The 7,593-nt window shown below is 40.3% G+C and overlaps 1 pseudogene; it reads right to left on the reverse strand.

Annotated features, from left to right (window-relative positions):
* Positions 1–1,293: 1,293 nt before the first annotated feature.
* Positions 1,294–7,593, reverse strand: part of LOC102843587 — a 7,176-nt pseudogene continuing 876 nt past the window's right edge.

A 7,593-nucleotide genomic window follows, 5' to 3' on the forward strand; every position in this document is an offset into this window, starting at 1 on the left:
CGATGCATCAGAATTGGAGGAAGACTTATCAATCAACTACGTTATGTCGAGGACAAAACCTTGCTTGCTAAAACTGAAGAGGACCGGAAACATTTGCTGCAGAAAGTCAAGGACTGAAGCCTCAAATGTAGATGAAAGCTCAATATAAAAACAAACAAAGATCCTCACCACTGGGCCAATTGGCAACATCATGACAGATGGTGAAGAGATTGAGATTGTTGACAGCTTCAGTTTGCTTGACTCCACAATCAATACTCTTGGTACCAGCAGACAGGAAATCAAAAGATGAATTCCATTGGGAAAGTCTGCTGTCAGGGACCTTGTCAGAGTACTGGGGAGCAACGATGTCAGTCTGGAGACTAAGGTGAGCCTAATTCAGGTCATGATTTCCACAGTTGCTTGCCATGCATCAGAAAGCTGGAAAATGACTAGGGATGAGAGAAGGAGAATTGATGCCTTTGAGCTGTGGTTCTGCAGAAGAGTACTGAATGGAACTTATCCCATCCAGGGTCTTCCCCTCTTGCACTCTCCCTCTGCCTTCCAAGCATAATGTCTGTCTCCAAGGATTGATCACTCCTTGCAACATGTCCAAAGTATGCCAGAAAAGATACAGAATCCTTGCTTACAAGGAGCAGCCAGGTTTCACCCTTTCTATACTGAATCTCTTTGTTCTCCTAGCAATCCAATGTACTTCTCTGATGTGCCCAAGCCTCGAACCACTCACCTTAGGTTTGTAGCAAAACTCCTTGACCACTTCACCACTGCAGCTTCTTGGATGTTGCTTGAGGGTTTTCCGCCTCTATCTTTGATTGTGTTCTTTTCTTTTATGGGTTGAGACAGGTTCCCGAATGATCTGTTCTGCATATAGATTGAAAAGGTATGGAGATAGGATGCATTCCTGATGCACTTCCTGCCTGATATTGAACCATGCTGTGTTTCCCTCCTCTGTTCTGAGGATTGCTTCCTGGTTCAATATAGGTTTCACATAAGCATTATCAAGTCTTCTAGGATTCCCTCTTCTCTTCAAGAGAGTTCCTTTTCTCCCTCTTCTCCCTTTCTCACCTTCTCACTTTCTCTCCTTTGGCTTAGTGACTGGAGGTAGGTGTATCAGAGATGACAAGGTTGGCTCAGGATAGAGCAGGGTTCAGAGCTGTTATACACAGAGTCGTTAAGTCACAAGCTACTTGATAGCACATAACAACAACAACAATAGCAAAAATATGGACATGCTATAAAGAGGGTCCTGGCCCCAGAGAAAGACATTATGCAACACTCCTTAATCTCATCAAAGTCCTAATCCAATCCTGTGGAAGGAGAGTCCCATTAGGGTGTGGTCGGCAATACCTTTTATTTTTACCAGAGGTAGAAAGGGGATGAAACTGGAAAGGTAGGTATATACACAGACTCAGTACCACCAACAAATATTTGCCAAGTGTGATTGCTGCTGTTTTTGTTAGACAGGTCAGCTATGATTCATAGCTACCCTAAGAGCAACAAACCTGAACGTTGCCCTATTTTGTTCCATCCTCATAATCTTTGATATACTCAAGTCCATTGTTAAAATAGCAGTGTCAGTCCATCTTGTTGAGGGTCTTTCTTTGACCCTCCTCCTTTCCCAGAAAATGTCTTTTTCCAAGAAATTACCCCTCTTGATAACATGCCCTAACTATGTGAGACAAAGTTTCACTATCCTTGCCTCTAAGCAGCACTCTGTTTGTATTTCTGAGATAAACTAGTTTGCTCTTTCGGTATTACACAGAATGTTCAGTACTTATCCTCAATATCACAATTCAAATTCTTCTGTCATCCTTATTAGTTGTCCAAAGTTCAGATGCCTAGGAAGCAATTGAAAATACCATTACTTGATTCAGATCAACCTTAGTCTTTAAATTGACATTGTTGGTCTTTAGCATTTTGGAGGGGTTCTTGACCACAGCTTTTCCCAATGCAACATGTGCTTTGATTTCTTGACACTTGATTGTGCTTATGCAAAACCTATGCTTGGACCAGGAGACAGTCATCAAAATAGAGCAAGGAAACACTGCATAGTTCAAAATCACAAAAAGTATATGCCAGGGATGCCTCCATCTCCATCCCTTTTTAATCTTTATGTATAAGAGATCATCCAGGAGGCTGAGTTCTATAAGGAGGATTGTGGCTTCAGGATTGAAGAAAGACTCATCAACACCCTGTGTTATGCAGATGACACAAACTTGCTTGCCAAAACTAAGGAGGACTTGAGGCATTTCCTGCAGAATGTCAAGGACTGCAGCCTTTAAGATGAATTGAAGCTCAACATCAAGAAGACAAAGATTCTCATCACTTGGCCAATTGACAGCATCATGATAGATGGTGAAGAGATTGAGGTTGTAAACAGCTTCCTTTTGCTTGGCTCCACAATTAACACTCTTGGTACCAGCAGCCAGGAAATAAAAAAATTGAACTGTATTGTGGTGAGAAAGGAACTCTTTTTTTTCATTGAAAATACATTTTATAAGAAACATAAATGCAGATTATACACATAGATTTCACTTGATGGTATGCATAGGAATCAGATCAATTGCATCCTTGGAAGAATCACTGGAGAAGCTCAATATCAGCTGATTGTGGCCAGGTGTAGATTGTGGAACAGACCACCAACTCCTCATAGGCAATTTCAAGCTGAAGCTAAGGAAAATGAAATCAAATCCATGGGAAACAAAATTTGTCCTTGAGTCTACCCCACTGTGTGTGACTACTGCCTCTGAAAACCTGCTAGAGGGTCAGCTATGGGTTGGTTCTGACTAGATGGTACCACAACCACAAGAAGAAATTTGTATTGGAAAGAGTATAACCAAAATTCCATAGAAGCAAAAATGATGAGACTTTATCTTACATACTTTGGGCATGTTATCAGGAGACACCAGTCTTTGAAAAAAAGTCAGCATGCACAAAAAAGTGGGTGATTAGTGCTACTTCCTACCTTGTCTGTCTTAATCTAGAAGCTCCACTGAAACCTGTCCACCCTGGCTGACTCTGCTGGTTTAAAAAACACTTAGTAGCATTGCTGAGAAAGGAACTCTTTTACATTGTTGGTGGGATTGTAAAATGGTACAACCATTCCAGAAGGTAGTTTGGTGCTTCCTCAAAAAGAAACATAGAAATTCCATATGATCCAGCTATTCCACTACTTGGAATATACCCTGAAAAAAATGAGAACTGAGGCTCAAACAGAGATTTGTACACCAATGTTCATAGCAGCATTGTTCACCATTGCAAGAACATGTAAACAGTTCAAATGTCCAACCATAACCAAATGGATTGAGAAATTATGGTACATTCACACAATGGAATACTACACAGCATGCAGAGGCAATAGAGAACAACCACTTGGCTAACTGACTGGAAGAGATCTATATTTGTTCCCATTCCAAAGAAGGGTGACCCAACTGAGTGTGGAAACTACAGAACAGTGTCATTGATTTCACATGCAAGCAAGATTCTACTGAAGATTATCCAAAAACAATTAGAACAGCACATCAGCAGAGAATTGCTGGAAGTCCAGGCTGGGTTTAGAAGGGGTCGTGGTACTAGGGATATTGTTGCTGATGTTAGATGGATCTTGGCTGAAAGCAAGGAATACCAGAAGAATGTCTATCTGTGTTTCATTGATTATGCAAAGGCATTTGACTGTGGATCATAACAAACTGTGGCTGACTCTGAGAAGAATGGGAATCCCAGAACATTTAATTGTGCTAATGCGAAACCTATACTTGGACCAAGAGGCAGTAGTCAGAACAGAGCAGGGTAATACTGCATGGTTCAAAATTGGGAAGGTGTACCAGGGATGCATCCTGTCTTCATACCTTTTCAACATGTATGCAAAGCAGATTATCTGGGAGGCTGGGCTCTGTGAGGAGAATTGTGGCATCAGGATTGGTCGCTATGAGTCACAAATGACTCGACACATAACAACACATAACAACAGCAACAACAATAACCTAACATGGGAGGGACTGCAGTGCATTATGCTGAGTGAACTAACTCAGTCCCACAAGGAAAATATTGTATAAAACCATTATTGTAGAAAGAGTATAAGGATCCAAAGGGGATGGGAGAGGGTGGAAGCAGAGAGATGAGGATGTGCAGGGGGTGAGGGGATTAGTCATGGAGTTGTATAATTTGACAGCTGGGGGGGGGGTAAGGAAAATTGGAAGAATCTGTTCTCAAAAACAAGGTATTCAAATTTTATAAATAAACTAGTATATAAAAAAATACATTTTTAACGATCAAAATAAAAATGAATTATATTGGGAAAGTCCACTGTTAGAGACCTCTCCAGAGTACTGAAGAGCAAAAATGTCAGTCTGGAGACTAATGTTTACCTGATGCAGGTCACGGTTTTTGCAATCCTATGCATCAGAGAGGTGAATTAAAGATGATAAAAGAAGAATTGATGCTTTTGAGTTATGATGCTGGAGGAGGGTGTTGAATATACCATTGATTTCTAGGGGAACAAACAAAACATAGCTATGTCCTCAAGGTGAAACTAGGCCGCTCCTTGGAGGCAAGGATTTTTAAGCTTCATCTGACATACTTTGGGCATGTTGCAAGGAGGGACCAGTCCCTGGAGAGGTACATCATACTTGGAAGGATGAAGGGACAGTGCAGGAGAGGAGACCCTCGATTAGATGGATTGACTCAGTGACTGGGGTAATGTGGGTAGATGTGTCAGACATAATGAGGTCGACTCAAGACAGAGCAGGGTTCAGCATAGTTGTATATAGTGTTACTGTGAGTTGCAAGAGACTAGATGGCACATAAACAGCAACAACAGTACCATGGATATTGATTGTGGAGCTAAGTAAAGTGAAGTAATTGACAACTTCAGTCTTTTCTCCCTCCATCATGGTACTGCTTAATCAAGTGGTGAGGATTTTTGTTTTCTTGAAGTTGAGATGTAATTCATATTTCAGACCGTAGACATCGATATCCTTAGTGCTTCAAGTCTTCTTGACTTTCTGCAAGGAAGTTTGTCATCTACATAACGTGGATTGTTGATGAGTCTTCCTCACATTCTTTTTATAGTCCTGCTTTCTTGAGTTATTTGCTCAGTTTACAGTCTGAGTAGCTATGGAGGAAAGATACAACTCTGACATACACCTTTAATGATTTTAAACCATACAATACCTCTTTGTTCTGTTTAAATAACAACTTCTTGACTGACATACAGATTTTCCGTTAGCACAATTAAATGTTCTGGAATTCTCATTCTTTTCAATGTTATTCATAATTTATTATGATCCACATGGCTGAGTGTTTTTGCATAGTCAATAAAATCAAGAAAACATCTTTCTGGTAGTAACAAAGGTATAGTTGGAACAAAGAGAATTTCAGTGATTTACCTGAACCTCAGGTTCCGCATTTAAAAACTGGTATAGTAGTCTCTGCTGACACCCAGTGGCTGTGAAAGTCCAAGTGAGATAATGTACCTGAAATAAGTAAACGCTACGGAGAGGTTATAATGAGCTATCTGGGGAAAATTGCTCAAGTTCTTTCTCCTCTCTGGGCCCTAGAGTTGCAGATAAACACCTGGAAACCAAACAGGTAAGGCTCCCTCTTACTGTGGCCCAGGAGGACTTACTAGGATGCTGGCTGAGTTAGCTGTAGAAGTTGGAGTGAGTAGGAAAAGTGATCAAGTCTGTTTTTCTCTCCCTGTTTTCCTTCTAGACATAACCATATGGGGACTGGAGGATTCACATGTAGAAAACAAAGTGACTCTCCAGGTTGGGACCAGACTGAAGCTGGAGGGTAGCAAGCTCCCCACTGGTGCCTTTATTTTACCCAACCTTTTGTTCCAGTGAAGGTCTGTCTGGGATGTTGTTGCTAGGAGCTGTCGAGTTAAGCATGATCCATAGCAACCCCGTGAACAACAAATCCAAACCCTCTCCTACCCTTTGCCGTCCTCACAATCTCTGACATACTCGAGCCTATTGCCACAGTCACTGTGTCAATCTATTTGGTGGAGAATCTTCCTCTCTTTTGCTTACTCTTCACCTTTCCAAGCATGAAGTCCCTCTCCAATGAATAGTCACTCCTAGTAATATGACCAAAATATATGAGATAAAGCTTTGACATCTTTATCTTCAAGGAGCATTCAGGCTGCACTTTCTTCAAAACATATCTGTTTTTTGGTAGTTCATGGGATAGTCTGTACCCTTCTACAACAACACAGCTCAAAGGTATCAATTCTTCTGTCATCTTCATTCATTGTCCAGCTCTCAGATGCATAGCAAGTGATGGAAAAGATCATGGCTTGAATCAGGCACACCTTAGTCCTCAAAGTGACATCATTGCTCCTCAATAATTTGGAGAGGTCCTTGAGTGCAGACTTTTCTAGTGCAATATGTCCTGATCTCTTGGCTACTGGTACCAAGGATGTTGATTGTAGAGTCAAGTAAAATGAAGTCATTGAGAGTTTCAATCTTTTCTCCATCTATCATCTGTTATGCTGTTGCCTATTGGTCCAGTGGTGAGAATTTGTATTTTCTTGACATTGACACACAATCTGTATTGAAGGCTGTGTTCCTTAATCTTTTACAGCAGGTGTTTTAAGTCCTCCTTACTCTGAGCAATCAAGATTGTATCATCTGCACAACATAGGTTCTGATGAGTTTTCCTCTGGTCCTGATGCTACCTTCTTCCTCACAGAGTCCAGCTTCTTGAAGAATTTGCTCAGCAGACAGATTGAATAGGTATGAAGAGAGTAAACCACCTGGAAGTACACCATTCTTAATTTTAAACTGTGTGTCTGTTCTCTTGCTCTGTTCACACAACCGCCTCCTGGTCTAGGTCTAGGTTTCACGTGGGCATAATTAAGGGTTCTGAGATTCCCATTATTCTCAGTGTCAACCATAATTTTTTATGATCCCCAGTGCCAAATGCCTTTGGGTTTGTTTTGTTTAGCCAAGTTGGGTTTATGGAGTTTGAGGGATTTCTGGGCGTGGCTCTTTGTGTCTGAGCTGTGTGCTCCCTCTAGTGCAGAGTAGTGGGTCCTGCTGCTGTTTACTTTACTTTTGCCGTCCTGTAGTGCTCCGCAGTTCAGATAGCCAGTTGTTTTATGTAATTATACATTTATTTATAAAATAACAAAAATTAGGAATAGATTTGTTTATTGTATTATGAAAATGGTCTTGGTACATATGAGAAACGTTATATACTTTTAAGGTCAGCATTCAGAACTGTTAAGACAAAAGACAAACTATAATTTTAAACTCAATCTTGATTTAAGGGAAAGACTATAAATTATTGGCTGGAATGCATTCAGCATAAACTCAGATTCTATATAACATAAAGCATTGTAGGAGTATAAAATACGCTGGAGTCCAATAAGCCCGTGCCTAAATTTTAACTAAGAAGCTGCAAGGACTTCTTTATTCTTTTTTTTTTTAATTTTAAAATCATTTATTGTAAGATAATTTACAAATATCTTGCTGTCTTTAGTAATTTTAACAATGGACCAACAATCTTTCTGACAAGGACAGCATTAAGCATAATGAAATGAGCTGGCTTAACTTTTCTTCTTTACCTCTTGTCTGAGGATGACACTTGATT

The sequence above is a fragment of the Elephantulus edwardii genome, unplaced genomic scaffold, assembly GCF_000299155.1.
Source record: "Elephantulus edwardii isolate Elephantulus edwardi_28Jun2011 unplaced genomic scaffold, EleEdw1.0 scaffold00174, whole genome shotgun sequence".
Classification (NCBI taxonomy): domain Eukaryota; kingdom Metazoa; phylum Chordata; class Mammalia; order Macroscelidea; family Macroscelididae; genus Elephantulus; species Elephantulus edwardii.